Here is a 26891-nt window from a genome sequence, read left to right on the forward strand (position 1 = left end):
TGACATATCCCTTGCCTTCTGGGCCGTCAGTCCTCCGTGTGCCGGGGGACTGCCGCCTTCCGTCGGCGTCCAGCCGATGGCCTTCCCTCTTACCTCATAGCTTCGGTCGTCCGTCCACCGGTCCGGCCCCCGGAGTGCTGGCATCCACTGCCGGCAGTCCGGTTCTGCTATAACCCATCCTTGTCCTTGTCACCAAGCCGGCAACCTTCGGCTGCCGGAGCCGCCGCTCCCCGCCGGCGTGCCGCCGTTATGCCGGCGGCCGCCATCCTGGTATTACCCCTGACTTATATATTTGTCTTCCCTAATGCCAGAAACTCTGCTGGAGCGGCCTCCGGCGTGCCGTCGGTCTGCCGGAGCCTTCCGGAGGCGTCAAAGCGACTTGCACCCCTTCTACTAGCTATCATCTCATGCTGATAGCCCTACATCGCAACCAGATGGTTTGATTACATAAATAGATAGGTATTATCTTACCGTTCTATTAGTAACCATGCTGTCTTCTTGCATATCACAGATTTACAGCATGCTGTGTGTATCTTAGCACGGCTGGTTGCCGGAAACCGTTACCCTATGGGATCTTCTACGTTCCCAATTCTAGGGTCTGAGTGGCCTCAGTCCCAGTTTTATATCCTTGGCAATTCCCACTAGAATTCCCACTGCCTTCCTGGCATTCTATGTTGAATTCTGTCCTGTGCCCTCGGTCACAACAAATTGCCTATGGATAAGGTTACGGTAACCAGCCGGGCGGGTTACACGGAGTATGTGTCTATCTCCTTCTTTTCCGCCCATTCTCTGAACATCACATTGTTTATACCACTTATTATTAAGTTAAAGATTAATCATTTAATATTTAACTTTAGAATAGAAGTCATTCTTATGACTCCCCCATATTCATGTTCTTTTTCTCTTACAGGAGGAGCACGTGAAGTGCAACCACGGCTTCTGTGGAGTGAAGCGCCCGCACTTTTATGGGCACACGGCGTGTAGGACTCACGCCCCTTGTGCCAACAAGAAAGGTGATCTGAAGTTCTGGGACCCGCAGAACTGTACGGTCTGCCAGGAACGCCTGGTCGAGGCGTTCAATAACCCTCTCTCAGCGGAGGTTAGGGACGCTTCTCGAGAGAAGCTACGCAAATGGGTGCGTGGCTTCCAGAAGAACGCCACTGGACCGTACCTTGCCACTGAAGACTTGAGGGCCTTACTGTTCCCAAAGGCATCCCCAGACTCTGTGGTCCCCAAGGATCAGATCCCCACCGTCCAGATCACGGTGGAACCCGATGTTGTCATGGCCCAGTCCATGCACGAGTGTCGCCTGGATACCGATAACGCGGAGCGTATGTCGGAGGTGTCGGAGACAACGGAGAGGAACCTCATGGCCGAAAAATTGGACTATGAGGAGGACCGAGTGGAATACGCCGAGGCGGAGCAAGAGGTCGCCCCGCCTTCCACCACCGCCCCAACTCCTACACCGACGGAAGTATCACTCCCGTCTACCTCCGCCACCCCGGACCCCATCCCAACCAGCGCCCAGGAGATGTTCCGTATGCTTGAAGCTCTTATGGACAAGAAACTCCGTGAGACTCACGAATACATCAGGACCATGGGAAGTTCCAAGGAGCCGAAAAGGATTTCGGTTAAGGACCTCCCGGCATGCTCGCACGCCAACCCCTGGAGGTATGCTGAGCATATGCCTATCGCAACGGGCAGGATCTTCGTCAGTGAGAAGGTCGGCTCGGTTGCCCTGGAAGAAGTGGAGTTCTTCCCGAGTTTTGAGGCTTATCCGGACTGTTACGTCCGGCTTCGATCCGAACCTGCCTCTAAAGAAGAGACCGAACCTAAGGAGGTGATAGTGTTCGATCTCCCGAAGGCCCAGGCTATGCTGGCCAACGCTTTTAAAAGTAGGGGTTTTACCTGCTCAAAGCTTCCAGCGCTGAGCAAGAAGCACCCTGCCTACGTCGCACCTGATGATGCGATCCTCCCCTTCATGGAAAAGGCCTTCGCTGCAGTACACAAGGCAGTGGAAGAAGGGAAACCTTGCCCTGCATTGGAGGAGTGCAGACCCTTCTCCCTGGTTACTTCCCCCGATGTTCGACACTGGAAGGATATCCAGCATACCTTCGTGGTGGGAAAACTAGTTCTAGAGAGAGAGAGGCTTCAGCCTTTCAGACCCACTGGTTTTGATATGACACACCCCTGGCTCCTCCCCCCGACAGCTGTAAGCGGGCACAAACCACGCCCATCGGGGCGGAGCAACCAGAGACATGTGAGTTGACAGGAACCAACCCGCCATATTTGAAGTTGACAGGACACAGGTAACACCTGTTACACCTCACCATTACTACAACCCTCCCCTAATTATTGTTACGAGGGACAACGCCTTAATCAACCAATTAAAATGTCCAAAAAAGTCGTAGTATCAGCAGATGTGCATAATCTTAGCGAAATTAGCGATGATGACCATATTCTACCGGCACAACCCAAAAGGAAGAGATGTCCCAAAACGGAAGTAACCAGCCAGGAACCTTCCAACAGTGAAATTCTTCAATTGTTATTATTACAGAATCAAACATTAATGAAACTAGTGGAGAAAGGGTAAGGTTTAATATTCTGTTTTTATATAAAAACGTCTTGGATAGCAGCGGATATAGACTGATGACGTCACGAGCATGGCAGTAAAAGGTAAACAATGAGCCGGTACGGATCGTGCGGTAGTGATAATCGTAAAAGTTTGAAAATAGATAAATTTCGAGACCGAAGTACATTATCATATAATCCTAAACTATGTGTAAAGTGAGCCTAAACATTATTAGGGCTAAATACTTGTGTGCCAAAGGTAATTTATGCAGTAAGGTGAGGTGTTAACTAGGTTTGCCTTTCGTTCCAAAGAGTTGAGTAGCCTAACTAGCCTAACTTTTTCTTATTTTAAGTTTAATATACTACGTCAATCTAGGCTACCTATTAGCCGCTGCTTGCGCCTATCCCACCGAGATCCTATCGTCGACATTTAACTGGAGGGGTTCCTGTCAAAGGCGGTATAATTGCGCCTACCTCAGCTAATGGGTAGAATTTTATATCACACTCGTTTCCTTTCGATATAATGGTTTACCCCTTACCATGAGGAACTGCGTCTTAAGAATTTCTGACAGGTCGGCTATACAAATAATATAAGATTATTACTGTAGAGGCTATATAGTTTAAGCATGGGATATTAGTGAGAGGATGCCGATTGACCTGAATTAACCTATGAAGGCCATTTGAGCCTAGAACCCGATTGCCTGGCTTCAGCCTTCTAGGTCTGCTGCTGTCCAACCTGATTCGTAAATTCATGAGCCATGTTATAGACATCAGTTAAACTTTTATCATCAAATTTGAGTCTAGATTTTCATTCCTATTGCAGAGGTGGTTCGACTGCAAAAAGGAATGACAATACTCCTCCTCCCAAGCGCCCTCGCCGTAAAGTAGATTTACCTGAGAATGCAAATGAAGAATTATTTACTACTTATAATGAAGATAGTAGTGACTATGAAGAATTTAACCCACTTACTTTTAACAAACCTATTCCTACTTATATATCTAACAATTTCAATGCTGTGCCCTCCATTCATAGAGATGGGAAAATACAATTAAATGACTCCCTAATTGCATTAACATTAAGTGAAGGAGACAAGAACTCTCATGATCAATTCTTTGTTTGTAATCATAATAAAGAACTTGCAGACCTTTTCAAATTGATAAATTTGCCAAAGTTGAACTTTTGGCCAAGTGGCAGGTTGTTCAATGAAGATTTCAAGAAGAAATTTCACTTTGATATTGAAAACATTAAAATGGCTATATCTTCTTTTCAAGGGCATGCAGCTCTGGCGCAATTAGCTTACCCCTCTAAGATTAACGATATTGATTTCATTACTAAAGTGATAATTGGGCCTTTCAGGAAACACATTGATCTAATTAAAAGTTTAATCCGCTCATTCAGAAGTAGAACTTTACCCAGGAACCTCAATTTAGATACCAGAGATGCTATTATTAAAGCTGAAACTAATGATATATGGGTCTTATCAGATGATCATAGGAACGCTATTGCTTCATGCTTTCGAGGCGGTCCCCTTCCTAGAGGAGGGGACATTTTCCCTAGAGGTGGAAGGTTCAACTTTGGCAAGCATCAGGGCTACCCCAGAGGGAAATTCAACTCTTACAGAGGTTTCAGGGGAAGCTTTGGGTTCAGGAATAGGTTCAATCCCTACAGGCGAGGTATCAAGAGAGGTGGCCGAAGAGGGGGAAGGAGTACAGGGGGACAGACAGCAATTAATTCAGACGTCAAAGATAAGAAACAAAACTAATAATTCTTTAATTCTTAATACCATCGAGCCCTGCTCGGACCAAGATGAAAATAACCTGGAGCTACACAGTAAAGATAAAAATCTGGCAAATGTACCCACTAACAATTCAATGATATTGGAAGAGTTAAATTTTCCTTCAGAAGCCTCCAGCTCCAGGGAAACCTCTCACGCCCCTCCAGTAAGTGGGATAGGTAGGTCATTGACAAATAAATTAAAAAATTGGCAAAAACTCCCAAATTCTTCTTTTGCATGCAACTTGATCAGTAAGGGTGTGAGACTCCCATTTATCAATAAAAATAAGGCTCAAAAGACTTTGAAAAGATTAGGGGTTGATAGATATTATTCTTCTAGCAAGAGAATAATACTAGAGAGAGAATGTAACAGATTACTAGACCTAGGGGTAATAGAACAAATTAACAGGAATTCTTTCTACTACTCTAACCACATATTTTACAAGCTTAAACCCGATGGGAGCATTCGCCTAATCTTCGATATGAAATGCCTTAATACTATGATCAAAAAACCTTCTTTCTCCATGCTGAAACCTAAAACTTTATTCCCTTATTTGCATTTAAACAACTGGGCATGTAGACTTGATTTAAAGGACGCTTATTGGCACGTCCCCCTTCATTCAAGTGCTCAAAGATTCTTAACGTTCAAATTAGGAAAGCGCAAATTCAAATGGACGGTTGTTCCCTTCGGGTTAAAGACAGCTCCCTACATCTTTTCCAAACTAATATACACAGTAGTCAAATACATTAGGAAGGAATATAATATTCTCATCTTTAACTACTTAGATGATATACTCATATTAGCAGATTACTTTCACAAATGCGAGGCTCACACCCAAATAGTCATTGAAGTGCTCACAGAGCTGGGCTGGCAAATATCTATTAAAAAGTCTGTCATTCATCCAGTGCAAAAGATAGAGTTCTTGGGAGTTCATTATAACTTGGAAAACAAAACAATGAGACCAATGCAGAAAAATATTGATAAATGTATCAGACTTGCCAATACAGTATCCAACTTGAACAGATCTGACCTCAAATTATATCAAAGATTGATAGGATCACTTAACTTCTGTTCCTACTACACCTTTTACGGTAGATACCATCTTAAATTCCTTCACAGATTTCATAGATATTTTGCTAAAGGATATAGAATCATTCCTCCTTCTTTCAAATCCTTTCTAGGAGAATGGAAACAGACTAACATGTATAGTGATATAAACATTCCTAATAATCAAGTAGATCTAGAACTATTCACAGATGCATCCAACTTTGGCTGGGGTGGAGCATTAGTAGGAGAACATGGCATACTCTCAACTAATAATACATGGCTACAAAATGAGAATACTCTGCACATTAACATTAGAGAATTACTTGCATGCATTTACTGTATAAAACACTTCAGAGACAAACTAAAAAACAAAGTAGTACTAATTCACATAGATTCACAAGTAACAAACTGCTGGATCAAAAAACATGGTAGCATTAGGAACAAATCGGCCCAGGAGGCCATCAAAGTGTTACTAAACATCAAAGGAAAATACAACATAGACATTCAAACTAAATGGATTAAAGGGAAATGCAATGTGATGGCTGATTCCCTATCGAGAGACTTTGGTTCCATACATCCAGAAGCCACTCTTGACGACAATCTATTCAATTTAATTTGCACAGATATGAATTTCTCTCCTGAAATAGACCTTTTCACCAATGGCTTTAATTCTAAATGTAAAAGATTTTGTTCTTCCGTACCCAACACAAAAGCAATCAGTAATAATGCTCTTCACATTAGCTGGGAAGGTTCTTCTCCTCTTTATGCTTTTCCCCCAGGCTTCTTACTGCATAAAGTTGCTTTTAAGATATATAACGAATGTAATAACAATATGCTCTTCTGCACTGTTTCCCAGGAAACGGAACCATGGATTCCCCTTGTCAAGACAGTCTCCAAGGAATACCGGAGGTACAAAGTCAAAGCAGAAGGCTGCCAGATACTTCATATGGACTGTACCTTACCCTTAGCGCAACACCACTTAAATTTGATCGCCTTCAGAATATAAAAGATCAACTACCTTCTATATTTCCTCCAGAGATATGCAACAAAATTACTTCCAATTTAAGAGACAGTTCCATGGCCAAGTACCAAAATCTCTTCAGCAGCTTTAAAGAGTTCATACACAATAAATATGGAGGTAACAACAAGTTCCCCCTTTTATCAGTGCTACTCTATTTTAACGAATTAATAGACAAGGGCCTAGCATACAACACACTAAAAGGATACCGAGCTGCTCTTGGACCGGTTTTGAAGGGATACTTTCCCAATTATTGTCTAGCAGAAGACAAGTACATCAAAGCTATGCTTGATGGAGTAAATAGAAGAAGACCCAGCAATTCTCATCAATTTCCAGGCTGGGATCTTGATAAAGTGGTTTCCTTCCTCAACACTACAAGAGATGATTCTATGCTGCTCATGATTCAGAAGACCTTATTCCTCGTAGCTTTGGCTTGCCCATTGAGAGCTAACCAATTTAATCATCTATGTATCTCTAGGAGCACTTTCACGCCAGAAACCATCGTGTTAAGGAACCACCCTTCCTTCATGGCCAAGAATCAGAGAAACAATTACACTCCTATTGAATTCAGCTTTAGGTGTCACCCTACCAAGCCAAAAATTTGTCCAGTTAGACAATTAAACTTTTATCTGGAGTACACAAATAAAATCTGTGCAGAAAGAAACATAGATAGGAAAGACCATATTTGGCTGGATGAAAACTTCAAGATCATGTCCCTTCCAAAGATGAGGCAGCTATTCAGGGACTGTATTTTCAGAGCTGATCCCAATGCCAGAAAACACTCCACCAATTTCCACTTTATCAGAGGTCAAGCAGCTTCAAGGATGATGTATAATGGAGTTACGCTGCAAGAGATAATGACTAGAATGAATTGGGAAAGCAACTCTGTATTTGGGTCATTTTATGCTCTCCTCGGTCTACAGGGAGCGTTCGATGCAGTCGTTGCAGGACTTCATCTTCATGCCCCCTGAAGTATCGGGTGAGCAAAACCAGTGGGTCTGAAAGGCTGAAGCCTCTCTCTCTCTAGAACTGACAGTTTACTTGTGAACCTAAGTTCTGGAGAGAAGAGGCGGGGCCTTTCAGACCCAGGGTCTGGTTCACCCTCCGACCCTTCCCCCGTAACCGAGGAGACCATTCTGGAGGAAGTAAAGGATTTTTAAAGTAATTACATACAAAGTCAACAGCTTTCATGTTTCTGAAGGCCAACCACAACATTTTTTCAATTACAGTATTCATAATTTCTTTAAGATATATTTAGACTCTTATCCTTGCACTTAGAGGAAAGGCAACTTTTAGGTAACAAGATAGGAATATCTTGGAAAGGGGAGATGAACTACTGTCACATTATATTATTTTAGAATATAAGAGGAATGGAAAATGTTAAAATTCACAATTGGAACTTTGAGTTACTACTTGTAGTAATTTGCAATCTCAAATAAATCTCACAACAGGAAAATGGAATGGTAAGTATAGATATACTTCATAGCAACTTGCAACTTCAAATATGGCGGGTTGGTTCCTGTCAACTCACATGTCTCTGGTTGCTCCGCCCCGATGGGCGTGGTTTGTGCCCGCTTACAGCTGTCGGGGGGAGGAGCCAGGGGTGTGTCACAGCAAAACCAGTGGGTCTGAAAGGCCTCGCCTCTTCTCTCCAGAACTTAGGTTCACAAGTAAACTGTCAGATCCTGGCGTTGCTGGACGTCAGTTTAATGAAGACCTCCCGAAACTTAATGACCATCTCCTTCGTCGGGAACAACACACGAAGGAAAGGCTCGCCGCAACCATGTCCCTCCAGGTACAGCTTGACGTCATGGCCAGTGACACTAGAGTCCCCGACCACTACATGGTGCTCGCCAAAACGCATCTGGCGACTGTAGTTAAGGACTTGTACAGCTTCATGAAGGCTCCAACATCTGGGGTAAGCACCTCTTTCCCTCTGATCTTGTGAAAGAGATCACCGACAAGGCCGCCACGGAGAACAGGAACCTTCTCCACAAGTGGGGCATGTCGAAGAAGAGGAAATCCTCTCAGGACGACGGCCCTCAACCTAAGAGGAAATCCTCCAAGCCAAAACCCCAGCAACGTCAACAGAGACGGCAGTTTCCGGGACCTGATACTCCCCAAGTGGCTGCTCAGCCACAGCAGACCTTTCAGCTGGTCACCCAACCGGTCTTGTCCCAGTCACCGGTTTTCACCCCTGCCTTCGAGCAACAGACGACTACCTTTCGTCCCAAAGGTAGAGGCTCAAGCAGAGGTGCAGGCAGAGACGCATCTCGCCGTCCCTCCAGAGGCAGAGGAGGAAGGGGAGCTAGCGGCCGAGGCAGTAAACCCTCGGGACACCAGAAGCAATGAAGTGCTTCCGGTGGGAGGAAGACTCCGCCAATTCCAGGATCGCTGGACCTTCGATCCCTGGGCACACAGCATCGTCAAGAAGGGTCTAGGCTGAAGTTGGACTCAACCACCCCCAACCTTCCAGCAATTCTTCCAACAATCAACCCCCCTTCTGGAAGAATATGTCCTAGATCTCTTGAACAAGAAGGTGATAAGGAGGGTAAAGTCAACCAGGTTCCAAGGGAGACTGTTTTGCGTCCCCAAGAAGGACTCCGACAAGCTCAGAGTCATTCTGGACTTATCCCCCCTCAACAAGTTCATAGCGAACAACAAGTTCAAGATGCTGACTCTTCAACAGATAAGGACCCTTCTGCCTCGAGGTTCTTACACGGTCTCCATAGACCTGGCGGATGCCTACTGGCACGTTCCAATGAACCACCACGCTTCCTCCTACCTAGGATTTCGACTCCAAAGGAAAAGCTACGCCTTCAGGGCCATGCCCTTCGGCCTCAACGTGGCCCCTCGGATCTTCACAAAGCAGGCGGACACCATCGTACAACAGCTCCGCCTCCGAGTCATCCAGGTGATGGCCTACCTCGACGACTGGCTAGTCTGGGCTCCATCGCCCGAGGATTGTTTAAGATCCTGCAGCAAAGTCACCCAGTTCCTAGAACACCTGGGATTCAAGATAAACGCGAAGAAATCTCGCCTCTCTCCAGCTCAGAAGTTCCAATGGTTAGGAATCCAGTGGAACCTTCAGTCACACCGCCTTTCCATCCCCCAGAAGAAAAGGAAGGAAATAGCAGGGTCTGTCAAGCGATCGCTGAAATCCAAACGGATCTCAAGACGCCAGCAGGAACGAGTTCTAGGCTCTCTACAGTTCGCCTCAGTGACAAACCCAGTGCTACGTGCGCTGCTAAAGGATGCCGCGGGAGTCTGGAGACGTTCTGCATCCATCGCTCGAAGAGACCTCAAGAGACGGCTCCCAAACAGACTTCGGCTGCTCCTCAAGCCGTGGTCGGAAGCAAAGGCCCTGAAAAGGTCCATCCCTCTTCAACACCCACCTCCATCACTCAACATCCACACGGACGCTTCGCTGGAGGGTTGGGGAGGTCACTCCCACCAAAAACAGGCTCAAGGCACATGGTCTCCCCTATTCAAGACGTTTCACATCAACATCTTGGAGGCCATGGCGGTCCTTCTAAAGCTGAAGAAACTCTCCCCGCCTCCCTCGATACATATTCGTCTAACCCTAGACAACTCGGTGGTAGTTCGATGTCAATCGCCAAGGCTCAAGATCGCCCCAGATAAATCAGGTGCTTCTGACAATCTTCCGTCTGGCAGAGAAGAAGAAATAGCACCTGTCTGCAGTTCACCTACAAGGATTCCGCAACGTGACGGCGGACGCTCTATCCCGGACAAGCCCGATAGAGTCGGAATGGTCTCGAGACGCAAGATCATTCTCCTTCATCTCTCACCAAGTCCCAGAACTTCAGATCGATCTCTTCGCAACTAGCGACAACAATCAACTTCCTCGATATGTGGCCCCGTACGAGGACCCCAAGGCAGAAGCAGTGGACATCATGTCACTGGACTGGAACAGATGGTCCAAGATCTACCTGTTCCCTCCCACCAACCTTCTGCTGAAAGTCCTCTCCAAGCTGAGAACCTTCAAAGGGACAGCGGCCCTAGTGGCTCCCAAGTGGCCCCGGAGCAATTGGTACCCCCTGGTCCTGGAGCTGCAGCCCACGCTGATCCCTCTCCCGGGCCCAGTTCTCTCCCAGCAAGTACAGAAGTCGACTGTCTTCGCTTCATCATCGAAAATCAAGGACCTTCATCTCATGATTTTCTCTCCCTAGCCGCGAAGAAAGGGTTTGGGATCTCGAAGAAAAGTCTAGACTTCCTCGAGGAATACAAGACCGAATCCACACGACGGCAATACGAATCATCCTGGAGAAAATGGGTCTCATTCGTCAAGGCAAAAAATCCTACGGAAATCACCATTGATTTTTGCATGTCCTTCTTTATTCACCTTCATGGACAGGGCTTGGCAGCCAACACGATTTCTACTTGCAAATCGGCCTTGACTAGACCACTGATGTATGCCTTCCAGATTGATCTGTCCAACGATATCTTCAATAAACTGGCGAAAGCATGCGCTCGTCTACGCCCAGCACCCCCACCAAAACCGATCTCCTGGTCTCTGGACAAGGTGCTCCATTTTGCCTCCAACTTGGACAATGATTCGTGCCCTCTCAAGGATCTGACTCAAAAAGTTATCTTTCTCTTTGCTCTTGCCTCAGGAGCCCGAGTCAGCGAAATAGTGGCATTATCAAGGGACGAGGGCCACATCCTGTTTACAGATTCAGGTGACCTTACCCTCTTCCCGGATCCGACGTTTCTCGCCAAAAACGAATTACCCACCAAAAGATGGGGCCCTTGAAGAATATGCCCCCTGAAAGAAGATGCCTCTCTATGTCCAGTAGAGAGCCTCAAGGTCTATCTTCGTAGAACTTCGGACTTTGGTGGAGGCCAACTCTTCAAAGGAGAAACATCGGGCAGCGACCTGTCACTGGAACAACTAAGAGCGAAAATCACCTACTTCATTCGCAGAGCGGATCCTGACAGTACACCCGCCGGTCACGATCCTAGAAAAGTTGCATCGTCTCTGAATTTCTTTCAGAGTATGGATTTCGAAAGCCTTAAGAGTTTCACAGGCTGGAAATCCTCGCGTGTTTTCTTCAAACATTATGCGAAACAAGTGCATGAAGTCAAACATTTTGTGGTAGCCGCAGGTAGTGTTATGAAACCTGCACCTAACTGCATAGAACAGTGAGTTACTTGGGACTCTAACTCCTCGGGTGCCTATGTTGACCCTCGCGTGATACGTAGTGATTTCAAAGACACTTAGTGTTTTTTCATATACTGTTCTTCTCCCAGGTGAAATGTCATAGTCGTCACACGAGTGCCGCATGCCTAGAGCATGATGTGTTTTAATTTAAAGACTGACGTTCCTCTGGAACGAGTGCCTACTAATAATTTTGAAATTCTCTTTCAGATTCAAGAGCAAGTCTTTCATTACTATGTACATTATAATTTGTTGTAAATTATTTTTACATATTTATTGCATTTCATTAATATTCTGCAATTGTGAAATAAAATTTTTCAATATTAAACTTACCCGATGATCATATAGCTGTCAGCTCTGCTGCCCGACAGAAAAACCTACGGGCGGAATACGCCAGTGATCGCTATACAGGTGGGGATGTACATCAACAGCGCCATCTGTCAAGTAGGTACTCAAGTACTCGATGTCAACAAAGAACCAATTTTCTCTCTGTCGTGCCACTGGCAAGACCTACTAAATACGCTGTTACTAACTGGATTTGTTTTCACAACTATTTGGTGAAGTACACTATTCCAGTTTTGAGCTTTCGCTATTCAGGGGTTTTATCTTCATTTCAAAACTTGAACTCGTTTTGGATAGATTTAATTATGGTGACAAAGAGAGTATGGACTCTCTTTCACTTTTAAATGGCCGACCCTTCCCTTAGACGGAAGTGTGTTTAGGTTTTTAGTAATTTTGCTTAACACGTTATAGATCTATATTTTATATCTCTCCGCCTTTATTAGGCCTCTTCGATTAACTTTCCTTTTATTATAAACATATAAAAATAAATTTTTATGTTTTGTTTATATGCGACCTTTCCTAATAGTAGGCGGTCCTTACTTGGAACCGAAGTTAATCAACGTTGAGCCCGTTATATCGTATTTAACCTTTAAAGAATTTATAACTTTTTAAATTTAATGTTTTATGAAAGAATTTCTTTGATAGTCTCGTACTGTTTTCAAAGATGAACTAACGTTTAGTTTTTTAGTCTACGCAGTTGTTGACGTTCAGGACGTTCAACATGCGCTCTATCGTTACGATAGAGAGAGAGTTTTTCACGGTTTCACTTTGCAGTAAGAGTAAACCGATTCTAGCGTTTCGTTCATTCTTTCTTAGCTTTAATGGTTTTAATTCTAAATTAAAGGAACTTTTTATTTGGAAAACCTTTCAGTTTTTTCCTTTAGCATATATCATGTTTTGACGATATATAATTGGGCTCTTCTCTCAGGTGCGAAATCTAGAGAGAAAGAGAGAGATAGAGACGGAGGGAGAGAGAGGAGAAAAAAACGTTTCGTTCAAGCGGGTAACGTTGTTCTCGTTTTACTCTCCTCCCTAGTCGCTGTAGGGTAGAAGGTAAAACGTTTCTAGGGTTTTATTCGTGTTCCCAGGCTATGTGCGGTGAGAGATTGTTAACGTAGTTTATTTGAACTAGTGTTTAGTCTCTTTCCCAGCCACTGAATTCTTTATCTTTATATATGTTTTCTGTTGCATTATACGACTGTTTTCGCAATTACTACCTTTTAATGAAGGGTAGGATTGCGTGTTTCAGGTAGAAATCAGTAAAAGTTTCGATTTCAGTGAAATAAGTGCAAAACAAAAAATCAAAGTGATAAAGTGATATGCGCAAAGTGTTACAGTGTTGCGTCCGAGGGTTCGTCTGTTCGTGCCTGTCGTTCACCTAGTCCGGGACCTCTTGCAAGCTCCCAAGCCCAGGGGAGAAGTAATGTCGAACGACTTATGGGTTCCTCAGGCCTTGATCAACGAACAGACGTTTCCCTCCGTGGTTTCGGGCGTATCTACCCAAGATCGCCCCACCCACACAAAGACGAGAGAGCCCATTTACTTCTCGTCTGCGGAAGAGGTTTCTCGTAAGAAACCTTGGACCAAGGTCTCGCAGCTTATTAAGTGCAAGTCGGTCCCTTCCGCGCAAGTCCAACGGCCCAGGTGTAGCCACTGGGTCAGTTCGGACTCGCTGCAGTCTTCCGATGACTGCACACCTCCTAAGAGAGGTACAGTAAAGCGGTACCGCAACAGGCAGTAACTCCGTCTGTTGCCGCACCCGCTGTTTTAGACCCTCAGTCACAACGGACAGTAGCTCCGTCTGTTGCCGCTTTTGTAGACCCTAAGTGGTCTTTACTGCAGTCTATGCAGACTCAGTTAGCTGCGGTTATGCAGGAGTTTCGTGCGCCCACACTCCGGCTGCGGAGAGGTTGGCGCTGCACCCGTTAGCCTACAACCTGCCACGGTTGGGCGCCCAGCTCACGCTGAGGCTGCCTGCTCCCACACTCCGGCTGCGGAGAGGTTGGCGCTGCACCCGTTAGCCTACAACCTGCCACGGTTGTGCGCCCAGCAGACGCTGAGGCTGCCTGCTCCCACACTCCGGCTGTGAGAGCTCCTCCACCCATGCGCAGTCGACCCTGCCAGACGCATGCTGACTCCCACAGACGCACGGAGCACTCCGTTGCCGTGCGTGAGCTACCACAACAACAGGAGGGTGGAGTTAAGCTGCCGTGTTTTGACACGGTGTGTCAGCCTCCGCAACCCACTGTGGTTACCGCCACTCGCCCGCAGCAGACTAGTCAGTCAGGAGTTGAGGCTTCCCCACACAGCTTTGGTTGTTGCCACTTCACAGACTGTCAAGCTGTTACATGACGTTGCCTTCTGGTCTGCTACTAATGCACCAGTGCTGTATGTCCTCACGCACCTGTTGTGGTTGACAGTTCAGTTTTTGACAGTTCACAGACTGTCAAGCAGTTACATAACGTTGCCTTCTGGTCTGCTGCTTATGCACCAGTGAGACCCTCACTGAGATAACCTAGCTTTTCTCGGACAAGGTTCCTGTAGATGAGAAAGTGCTGTTCTCCCTCCTACTGATATTCCTTTGAGGACTCTGTCATTTGGAGAGGAGCCTTAAGCTGCTTAGCCTCCTATGGACTTTAATTAAAGCATTACAAGGCTTCCAGGGATGGTAAATGGTTCTGCTTCAGTCGCTAACCCCGTCTGTTGCCACACCTGCTCCCGTAGACCCTAATGGGCTTTGCTGCAAGACATGCAGTCCAAGCTTGTGTCCTTGATAGAGGACTTTTTACGGAGAAGAACCTTCTGGCCAACAACCTTCCTACCGGTTGGTTGTGCGCCCTGTTGACACTGAGGTATCCTACTCGCGTCCGCCAGTTGAGGTGGTTCCTCCACCGATGCGACCCAGTGTGGGTTGCCAGTCGCACGTTGACGTTAAGCGACACTCGGAGGTGGTTGTTGAAGTGTGTCACTAGGAAGACGTTCAACAACCAGCAGAGGTGACTTGTTGTGACGCAGTGTGTCAACCTCAGCAACCCGGTAGGGTGTTGACTGCACAACCCAGAGAGTCTAGACAGTTTCGGGTTGACGCTGTACTTCCTCGCGTCCCCATGGTTGATAGTTCACAGACTGTGCAGCAGTACCATGATATTGCGTCCGGCTCCGTCACGCATCCACCAGTGCGACCGGATTCAGCGAGTCAGACGTTGCCCACTCCGTTGCCGTTTCCTCATCAGTTTCGGATAAGGAACCCTCTGATGAGGACGTTGCTGAACTAGACGATCAACCCCCAGCCCTGCTATCCATCCAGAAGATGCTGAAGAAGGAACGCTGCCCTGTCAGGCTGTGGATGAGTCTGGTAAGGACACTGTCATCCGTGGTTCTTTTGTGTCACTTGGAAGACTACACCTCCGTCCTCTTCTGTATCATCTAGCTTTTCACTGGAAAAAGGACAAGACGCTAGAAGCGGTCTCGATCCCGGTTTCCGGAAAGATAAAGTCTGGTCTGACTTGGTGAAAGGACTTTATCAACCTTAGAAAGGGTCTTCCCCTGTCTGTTCAGACTCCCAACCACGTTCTCTTCTCGGACGCATCGGACGTAGGCTGGGGTGCGACATTAGGCGGTAGGGAATGCTCGGGATTATGGAACTCGAGTCAAAGGACAATGCATTTCAACTGCAAGAAGCTACTGACAGTACGTCTGACCCGGAAAAGCTTCAGGTCTCTCCTTCAAGGCAAAGTGGTGGAGGTGAACTCGGACAACACCCGGCTTTGACGTACATCTCCAAGCAAGGAGGGACCTACTCTCTGACATGGTACGAGATCGCAAGGGACCTCCTCACCTGGTCAACAGGTCTAGACTTTTCACTTGTAACGAGGTTCATCCAAGGCAACTTGAATGTCATAGCAGATTGTCTCAGTAGGAAGGGACAAATAATTCCAACAGATTGGACCCTCCACAAGGATGTATGCAAGAGACTTTGGGCCACCTGGGGCCAGCCAACCATAGATCTCTTCGCAACCTCGATGACCAAGAGGCTCCCAATAGTTTGCTCACCTATCCCGGACCCAGCAGTAGTTCATATAGATGCCTTTCTACTAGATTGGTCACATCTAGATCTATATGCATTCCCTCCGTTCAAGATTGTCAACAAGGTACTGCAGAAGTTCGCCTCTCACGAAGGGACAAGGTTGACGCTAGTTGCTTCCCTCTGGCCCGCGAGAGAATAACTCACCGAGGTACTTCGATGGCTAGTAGACGTTCCCAGAACACTTCCCCTAAGGGTGGACCTTCTACGTCAGCCACGCGTAAAGAAGGTACACCAAGGCCTCCACGCTGACTGCCTTCAGACTATCGAAAGACTCGAGAGCTAGAGGCTTTTCGAAGGAGGCAACCAGAGCGTTTGCTAGAGCAAGGAGAACATCCACCCTTAGAATCTACCAATCGAAGTGGGAAATCTTCCGAAACTGGTGCAAGTCAGTATCCGTATCCTCGACCAGTACCTCTGTAACTCAAATAGCTGACTTTCTCTTATATCTGAGGAAAGAACGATCTCTTTCAGCTTCCACTATCAAGGGTTACAGAAGCATGTTGGCATCAGTCTTCCGTCACAGAGGCTTAGATCTTTCCAACAATAAAGATCTACAAGACCTCCTTAAGTCTTTTGAGACCACGAAGGAGCGTCGTTTGGTTACACCTGGTTGGAATTTAGACGTGGTACTAAGATTCCTTATGTCAGACAGGTTCGAACCGCTTCAATCAGCCTCCCTGAAAGATCTCACCTTTAAGACTTTTCCTGATATGCTTAACCACAGCTAAAAGAGTCAGTGAGATTCATGCCTTCAGCAAGAACATCGGATTCTCATCCGAAACGGCTACATGTTCTACAACTTGGTTTTCTAGCCAAACACGAGCTGCCTTCTCGGCCTTGACCAATATCGTTCGATATTCCAAACTTATCGCATGGTTTGAAATGAACTAGAAAGAGTATTATGTCCTGTAAGAGCTCTTAAGTTCTATTTAAAAACCTTTACGAGGCCCGTCTGAAGCTTTATGGTGTTCAGTTAAGAATCCATCTTTGCCTTTGTCAGAGAATTCTTTATCCTATTTTATCAGACTGTTAATACGAGAAGCTCATTCCCATCTGAATGAGGAAGACCAAGCTTTGCTGAAGGTAAGGACACACGAAGTTAGAGCTGTCGCAACTTCCGTGGCCTTTAAACAAAATAGATCTCTGCAAAGTATATTCGACGCAACCTACTGGAAAAGCAAATCAGTGTTCGCGTCTTTTATCTTAAGAATGTCCAGTCTCTTTACGAGAACTGCTACACTCTGGGACCATTAGTAGCAACGAGTGCAGTAGTGGTGAGGGCTCCACCACTACAATTCCCTAATTCCAGAACCTTTTTAATCTTTCTCTTGAAATATTTTTGGGTTGTCCGTAAGGCTAAGAAGCCTTTCGCATCCTACTTGATTTGGCAGGTGGTCAAAGTCATTTCTTGAGAAGCGCCTAGATTAGAGGTTTTGAGGAGGACCTTTAGTATGGGTTGCAACCCTTCATACTTCAGCTCCTAGGAGTCACTCAGCATCCTATGAGGATCGCGAGGCTCGGTAAGGAAGACGTACTTAAAAAGGCAGAGTAATTGTTCAAGTCGTCTTCCTTACCAGGTACTTATTTATTTTATGCTTGTTATTTTGAATAACTGCTAAAATGAAATACGGAATACTTAGCTCATATAATGTCAACATGTAATGCTGGTCTCTACCCACCCCCCTGGGTGTGAATCAGCTATATGATCATCGGGTAAGTTTAATATTGAAAAATATTATTTTCCTTAGTAAAATAAATTTTTGAATATACTTACCCGATGATCATAAATTAAAGGACCCACCCTTCCTCCCCAATAGAGACCCAGTGGACAGAGGAGAAAATTGGTTCTATGTTGACATCGAGTACTTGAGTACCTACTTGACAGATGGCGCTGTTGATGTACACCCCCACCTGTATAGCGATCGCTGGCGTATTCCGCCCGTAGGTTTTTTCTGTCGGGCAGCAGAGCTGACAGCTATATGATCATCGGGTAAGTATATTCAAAAATTTATTTTACTAAGAAAAATAACATTTTTCCTTAGTAAAATAAATTTTTGAATATACTTACCCGATGATCATAAATTAAAGGACCCACCCATCCTCCCCAATAGAGACCCAGTGGACAGAGGAGAAAATTGGTTCTTTGTTGACATCGAGTACTTGAGTACCTACTTGACAGATGGCGCTGTTGATGTACACCCCCACCTCTATAGCGATCGCTGGCGTATTCCGCCCGTAGGTTTTTCTGTCGGGCAGCAGAGCTGACAGCTTTATGATCATCGGGTAAGTATATTCAAAAATTTATTTTACTAAGGAAAATAACATTTCTATTTTATTACTTGTGCGTCTCAATCCGCTCCCACTTATACTATGAAATACATGACTGTCATAGTTTTATCCCCTTCCTCTTATATTCGATGAAGATTACTAAGGTTTCAACCCTTATTATATACTCACCTGTGCAATGTAATATTCCTACACAAATACTTACTTACTTCATATCTTAGAGACCAGACGATTCTCTATTAACATAGTGCCTAACCACCACTTGTCTGCCCTTGAGAATGTTCCTATATGAATGCCAACCATTCAGTCTTGTCTCCAAGTTCTTCATGTTCTCCCAGCAAGGTGAGTAGCCCTTCGATGACCACTTTGATCTTCAGCATGGCCCGTGGGGACTTCACTGCCAGGGGGGCAGGAAGTTCTCTTCCTTACGGTTCTTCTATTAAGATTACTATGCTAACCTGTTCAAAGCCCTCGGCATTTACACTAAAAGGGGAAAATCTACCACGATACTCTGGTATTCTTCCATCAGGACGCCATGGCTTGAGCCCAAAAAACGGATTTTGAGTGAAGCGAAAAATCTATTTTTGGGTGAGATAGCCATGGCGTCCTTATGGACCCTCCCTGCTACTTCGTCCAGTTTTTCAGGTCCTACCCTGCTCTGCTGTATCATGGTGATCAGCAAGCAACTGGCTTCAGGATGAGGACGGACGTGACGTCATTTAGCAATGGCGCCCGTTTGTTTACGTCTCGAGTACCAAAAGTAGCCACGAACGAGATTAGCTGTGGAACGGCTCCCCAGCTATTCTCCGCCCCTACACATCAAAGTGTTAACTCTATGTGGGGTGTAGATAGCTATGTGGCGCGTTAATACATGCGTCCCCTGTTGATATACGATGTCTTAAAGGGAAACCTTTAGGATACTCGCTTCAGAAGTTAGAATTCTGTGATAACCTGTGGTTAAATTCTCTGGGAATATTTAGTAGTTATATACCCAAGGAAGCTACCAAAAAGGAACCTTCCATCAGGACGCCATGGCTATCTCACCCAAAAATAGATTTTTCGCTTCGCTCAAAATCCGTTTTTAAGGTTTTTGCAGTTGACAGTACCCCATAAATTCTGCCCTGTATGCATTATTCAAGGGTCTTTGCATTCTATACGTAATCTTATCCTGTGCTGTAACCGACTGCCTTTGCCGTTGTTTTATTTGCAATAACATCAATGGGATGTGTCCTGGCCTAAGGTACCTCCACCTAACCTGACTTAGGTCAAAACCCCCCCCCCCCCCCTTCTGTGTCAGGTGCAGCATTTCAGAACAGAATACAGTGAACCCTCGCTACTTCGCGGTTCGACCATCGCGGATTCACCACTTCGCGGATTTTTTCCATAACCCATATATATACAGTAATATATATATATATATATATATATATATATATATATATATATATATATATGTATGCATGTATTTATGTATATATGTAGGTATGTATATGTGTATACATATAAATATATATATATATACACACACACACATATATATATATATATATATATATATATATATATATATATATATATCTAAAGTAGGAAGATGTGATGTAGTTCTAAGGGAAAAGTATGGGAAATATGTCTGGGTAATAAGCAAAGCTCTACCTCCAGTTTGTTTCTACATTATGATCAGAGATAAATGTAAACAAAACATTGGTTGCCATTTTTTATCGTGCTTTTTAGCATGTTTAGGAAATGCATGATATAAAATCACCTTTACTATTTGTGCCTGTTTTAGTTTAGGGTACTGTAGTACATGCATTAAATGTTCTGTACATTAAAGGGTAGTTTGTTAACAGTACTACGTACAAGGGAAGGTTTTAAAAGTCTGAATATACATGTTGAATAAATAGGTAAATATGGTGTCACTACTTCGCGGATTTTCACCTATCGCGGCCGCGACTGGAACCTATCTACCGCGATAAACGAGGGTTCACTGTACATCGTAGGCTGTTTCTTCTGTTGTCTGTAGAAAATTTTGTAATTAAGAGAAATATACAAAACTCTGAGGCTCCGTCCACACAATGAACTTTAAGGTGACGTCAGAAGCGTAGAAGCAGCGAATAAAGACCTGTATAGTTTTTATCAAATTTTGGGAGCTTTTACCAAAGCAACGAGACTTGTACCTGGGGGACAAAGATTGGGGAGATGAGTTTGATAAAATCGTTGCCTTAAGTATGAAGTTAGGTTTTTTTCACCAATTCTGTATAGACAAGACAAATTGGTTTTATTTTATTATAGTTCCGGTCAGAACAACATTTTCTAATTAAAAAAATACTTTTTTAGTAGGAAAACTCCCAATTTAAACGCAAAAGACATTTATTTTTGGTGCTAATGAATAATTAGTGAGATATACCTTAATATATCCGCCGATAATGGCTGACACCGGAAATCCTTTTATTGTATTGAAGTGGTGCATAGTTGCATCTTGTTAACAGGAAAAGGAAGGTTTCCTGTAATGGGGCTTCAGCAGAAATATCCAGTTTCGAGATGAGATTATTAAATGTATTTGGATCCATTCTCGTATAATATGTGAAATCTAGTTCCTATTCGCTTCCCAACTCCCACGAGTATTACTGTTACAAGACTTCCCAAATTTTCTTATCTCTGCACCCAATTTTCTTACTTTCTTATTTTTTCTAGTACAGTACACACACTAAAAAAATCTTTTTGCACGTACGACTATTTTCTCGTTAATCGTACACCAACCACTCGTGCTGCCATCACTAGTCACCACCACCAGGCTCTCACTGTCCAACTGTCATTGTTTGGATGTAAGCATAAAGGCCTTTACTGATCTTTGTTCGATGAGATGTAAAGTTCAGTGAACAATGTTCTGTTGTGTAAAATCCATTTCATTGATATTTGGTCAGCCAATGTCACTTGTTGAGGTTTTGAAATATACAGAGCAATTATTATTCTATACAGTTATTCAATAGGCAGGAAAATACGATGAAATTGGAAGACTTATCCGGAAATGAATATAATACTCGAGTATCCTTGTTATACTGTACTGTACTCTCAAATAGCCGAGTACTTTGTTTCATGAAGTTATAACTTACAAAAATTTCCAAAATTTCCAGAATGTACCTTTCCCTTTCCCTTTCCCTTTCCCTTTCCCTTTCCCTTTCCCTTTCTTAAATGTGATGCATTTTGAACCTCACATTTAAGCTTCACTTCCAAATTTCACATTCAGACTTCATTTTCAAACTTCACATTCAAACCTGATTTACAAACTTTACGGTCTAACCTCACTTTCAAACTACATTCAAACCTTGCTTTCAAACTATGTTCAAATTTTGCTTTCAAACTGTATGCTCAAACTTTGGTTTAGAATATTGCGTTCAAACTTTGCTTTCAAACTTTACGTTCAAACCTCGCTTCCAATTTAAACTTTCAAACCTCACTTTCAAATTTTGTTCAAACCTTTTCAGACTGTACCTTCAAATAATACATTCAAACCTTGCTCTCAAACATTACGTTCAAACCTTGCTCAAACATTACGTTCAAACTTAGCTCGGACATTACGTTTAGACCTCTCTTTCAAACTTTACGTTCAAACCTCGCTCTCAAACACTACGTTCAAACCTGGCTCTCATACACTACGTTCAAACCTCGATCTCAAACACTACGTTCAAACCTTGCTTTCAAACTTTGTTCAAACCTCGCTTTCAAACTTTACGTTCAAACCTCGCTTTCAATATCAACGTTCAAACGTCACTTTCAAATTTTGTTCAAACCTTATTTTCAAACTTTACTTTCAGACCGTCCCTTTAAATATTACATTCAAACCTTGTTCTCAAACATTACATTCAAACCTTGTTCTCAAACATTACATTCAAACCTTGCTCAAACATTACGTTCAAACTTAGCTCGGACATTACGTTTAGACCTCTCTTTCAAACTTTACGTACAAACTTCGCTCTCAAACACTACGATCAAACCTGGCTCTCATACACCGTTCAAACCTCGATCTCAAACACTACGTTCAAACCTCGCTTTCAAACTTTACGTTCAAACCGCGCTTTCAATTACAACGTTCAAACCTAACTTTTAAATTTTGTTCAAACCTTATCTTCAAACTTTACTTTCAGACCGTACCTTCAAATATTACATTCAAACTTAGCTTGGACATTACGTTTAGACCTCTTTCAAACTTTACGTACAAACCTCACTCTTAAACACTATGTTCAAACTTCGCTGTCAAACACTAGGTTCAAACCTTGCTCTCAAACACTAGGTTCAAACCTTGCTCTCAAACCCTACGTTCAAACTCTACATTCAAACCCTACGTTCAAACCTTGCCATCAATCATTAGGTTCAAATCTCCCTCAAACATTAGGTTCAAACCTTGATCTTAAACACCACGTTCAAACCTCGCTCTCAAACAATACGTTCAAACTTCGCTTTTAAACACTACGTTCAAACCTCGCTCTTAAACACTACGTTTAAACCTCGCTCTCAACACTACGTTCATACTTGCTTTCAAACACTACGTTCCAACCTCTCAAACTACGTTCAAACTCTACGTTCAAACCTCGCTATCAAACAGGTTGAAATCTCTCAAACATTAGGTTCAAACCTAGCTATCAAACACTACGTTCAAACCTCGCTTTCAAACACTACGTTCAAACCTCGCTCTCAAACACTACGTTCAAATTTCGCTCTCAAGCATTAGGTTCAAACCTTGCTTTCAAACATTACGTTTAAGCCTCGTTTTCAAACTGAATGCTCAAATTTCGTGTTCAAACCTCGCCCTCAAACATTACGTTCAAACCTCACTTTCAGACTTTACATTCAAGCCTCACTTTGAAAGATTGGTCTAACCTTGCTTTTGAACACCGCGTTCAAACATCACTTTCAAACTTTACGTTCTAACCTTGCTTTCAAACATGTTCAAACCTCGCGTTCAAATTATATTCAAACTGTATGTTCAGATTTTGCTTTTAAACATTATGTTCAAATTTTGCTTTCAATCATTACGTTTATACCTTGCTTTCAAACTTTATGTTCAAACCTCGCTTTCGAACTTTACGTTCAAACGTCTTTTCCAAACTTTACATTCAAATCTCACTTTCAAACATTAGGTTCAAATCTCGCTCAAGTTTTATGTTCAAACCTAGCTTGCAAACTTTATGTTCAAACCTCGCTTACTAACATTATGTTCAAACCCTGCTTGCTAACATGTTCAAACTTTGCTCTCAAACATTAGGTTCAAGCCTCGCTCTCAAACATTAGGTTCAAACCTTGCTCTCAAACTTTAAGTTCAAGCCTCGCTTTCAAACTTAGGTTCAAACTTCTTTCAAATTGTATGTTCAAATCTCGCTTTCAAACATAACTTTCTAACCTTGCCTTCAAGCATAACATTCAAACCTCGCTTTCAAACTTTACATTCAAACCTCACTTTCAAACATTGTTCTAACCTTGCGTTCAAACACTACATTCAAACCTCCATTTCAAACTTTATGTTCTCAGCTCTTTTTCAAACTACGTTCAAACCTTGCTTTTAAACATTACGTTCAAACTTTATGTTCAAACTTCGCTTTCAAACTGTATGTTCAAACTTCGCTTTCAAACTGTATGTTCAAATTTTGCTTTCAAACTTTGTTCAAACCTCACTTTCAAACATTTGCCTTCAAACATTAAGTTGTTTCGTGGACAACTGTTGGTGGATTCCGATCAACTGGTTTCCTTTCCTATTCCTGTCTTCCCTGTGTCTTTTTAGTTTTCCACATCATAAAATATGTTTCTGTCCTTTTTTCCATATTGTAAATTATATAACCCTGAGAGAAGAGTAGTGCCACCAACACACTACAAGTGGTTCACTGTAGGCATCCTTTTTAACCTTTTGCTATACAGTACCTCTTTCCCACTTCCTTTCTTGCATCTGGCTCTCCAACCTCTCTGCTTGTCCTTCATACTGCAACTATGGGGTTTTCCCACATGTTACACGTCTGCTTGAAGGCTTCCCAAGGCCCAATTCTCTAATCCAATCTAACCAGATTATCCTTATTACATTATGGTTTGATTCTTATTTTTATTCTCCAGGGAACCAATTCAATGTTTATCAAGAGCAGAAAGGAAACAAGCCATGACACGACATGGAAGCTGCTGCCGATGGCCTCGGGTCACATAGAAGCTTGGTCTAGTCTAACCTCCAAGAACTACTTCTCAATTGTGAACCGAACGTCACACCATCTCCTGTCTGGACTCTTGCCAGTATCAGCATGTGAGTATCACTGGGTCTTATTTCTGTAACTGTACACATTCTCAAGCTCTGATTTCCTTCTCAAGTTAGGTATAACATTTTATCTGCACATACTTGCATTATCTAAAGATTATAGATATGTTCCTGAAAATCCAGAATTAAAACGCCACATAATGTGTTTCATGCAGATGTAACCAAAATCATCTTTGGTTTAGAATCTCTTTTTCTTTACTCAAAAGTGCAAGTGTTTTTGCAGCATAATTGTTGACGATATGGCCATCAGTTAAGTTGATTAAAACCTGCTTGTACAGAATTGTTTTATTATGTACAGTAATAGAAGCCCTTTGAAATTATTTTGCTAAATGCTCCATTTGTTCCTACGCAAATACAAACCCTCATCATTTATATGGGTTACACTCTATTCCTGGTTTGCTATGACCAAAATAAAGGGAATCCTGTGGGTCTGGCACCATTGTATGGTTGTCCTCTGCTCCAACTTGCGCTGGGTAGGCGTGTGGGAGCCGGTGTCTCAATCTCCACTTCAGTCTTGGTTGCTGCATCAAACGGACCTCTGCTTGACCGGTATCCACAATGTGCTTTTCCTTTTCAATTGTTGTGATCATGAGTGCTTCTCAAGTATGTATGGAAACCTGCTCTGCCCCTGAAGGTCGTCCTTATGGTACCTCCATGAGTCGGTTGAAGGTAGATCCCTATTGTTTGTGTCTTGCATGTCGAAGTAATCCTAACAGGAGAAATTCAGTAGCTGTCATAAGAGGAAAGCTAAAATAGATTGTTCCCTTCTGCTTCTTCCTCTTAAGAAAACAAGAAACAGAAACCTTCTTTTAAGAGCCAATATTTTCCCCTATCTGACCCTTCGTTATTGGATTTTCCAGGGACGCCAATAACAAAGGATGGCATCAGTTTAATAAAACAGGATTTGCAAAGGACTTGAAAAGCCTGTCTCCCAAAGACATGTCTACGCAAAGGGAAGCAGTGCATGGATAGCTCTTCCTGCCACTTTTAGGTAGGAATTATGTAATGGATTTCTCTGTTACTCCTGATCAGTACTAAAACTCCAGAAATTCATCTTTTTCAATATTAAACTTACCCGATGATCATATAGCTGTCAGCTCTGCTGCCCGACAGAAAAAACCTACGGGCGGAATACGCCAGCGATCGCTATACAGGTGGGGGTGTACATCAACAGCGCCATCTGTCAAGTAGGTACTCAAGTACTCGATGTCAACATAGAACCAATTTTCTCTCTGTCGTGCCACTGGCAAGACCTACTAAATACGCCGTCCCTAACTGGATTTGTTTTCACAACGATTTGGTGAAGTACACTATTCCAGTTTTGAGCTTTCGCTATGCAGGGGTTTTTTCATCATTTCAAAACTTGAACTCGTTTTGGATAGATTTAATTATGGTGACGAAGAGAGTATGGACTCTCTTTCACTTTTAAATGGCCGACCCTTCCCTTAGACGGAAGTGTGTTTAGGTTTTTGGTAATTTTGCTTAACACGTTATAGTTCTATTTATTTTATATCTCTCCGCCTTTATAGGCCTCTTCGATTAACTTTCCATTTATTATAAACTTATAAAAAATAAATTTTTATGTTTGTTTATATGCGACCTTTCCTAATAGTAGGCGGTCCTAACTTGGAACCGAAGTTAATTAACATTGAGCCCGTTATATCGTATTTAACCTTTAAAGAATTTAATACTTTTTTAATTTTAATGTTTTATGAAAGAATTTCTTTGATAGTCTCGTACTGTTTTCAAAGATGAACTAACGTTTAGTTTTTTGGGCTCAAGCCATGGCGTCCTGATGGAAGGTTCCTGTTTGGTAGCTTCCTTGGGTATAAGACTACTAAGATATTCCCAGAGAATTTAACCACAGGTTATCACAGAATTCTAACTTCTGGAGCGAGTATCTCAAAGGTTTCCCTTTAAGACATCGTAATACAACAGGGGACACGCATGTTTGAACGTGCCACATAGCTATCTTCACCCCGAACAGAGTTAATGCTTCGGTGTGTAAGGGCTGAGAATAGCTGGGAGCCGTTCCACAGCTAATCTCACTCGTGGCTACTACTGATACTCGAGACGTAAACAAACGGACGCCATTGCTCTGATGACGTCACGCCCGTCTTCATCCTTTGTTTAGTAGCTGCCCTACTTAGACGGATTTTCCCTTGTGTTATCTTTATCGCTTTGCATCTTCGCTATGTCGTTACCTTCAGCCTCGCCTTCTTCTGGAAAGTTGAGTACAAGGTTCCAGTATTGTTTAATTAAGCTCTGGCCGTAAAGTAAATATTATTTTGCGAAAT

At 43.3% G+C, this 26891-nt stretch overlaps 1 long non-coding RNA gene across 1 annotated transcript in view; it reads left to right on the plus strand.

The window, feature by feature from the left end:
* The window catches only part of LOC137619297 (uncharacterized), a 42617-nt gene extending 17024 nt beyond the window's left edge, over positions 1–25593 (plus strand). The window contains exons 2-3 of the long non-coding RNA XR_011039896.1: positions 24402–24582; positions 25455–25593. This is a non-coding gene — a long non-coding RNA (uncharacterized lncRNA). The remainder of the gene's footprint in view (positions 1–24401; positions 24583–25454) is intronic.
* The last annotated feature ends 1298 nt before the right edge of the window (positions 25594–26891 follow it).

The sequence above is a fragment of the Palaemon carinicauda genome, chromosome 25, assembly GCF_036898095.1.
Source record: "Palaemon carinicauda isolate YSFRI2023 chromosome 25, ASM3689809v2, whole genome shotgun sequence".
Classification (NCBI taxonomy): Eukaryota; Metazoa; Arthropoda; class Malacostraca; order Decapoda; family Palaemonidae; genus Palaemon; species Palaemon carinicauda.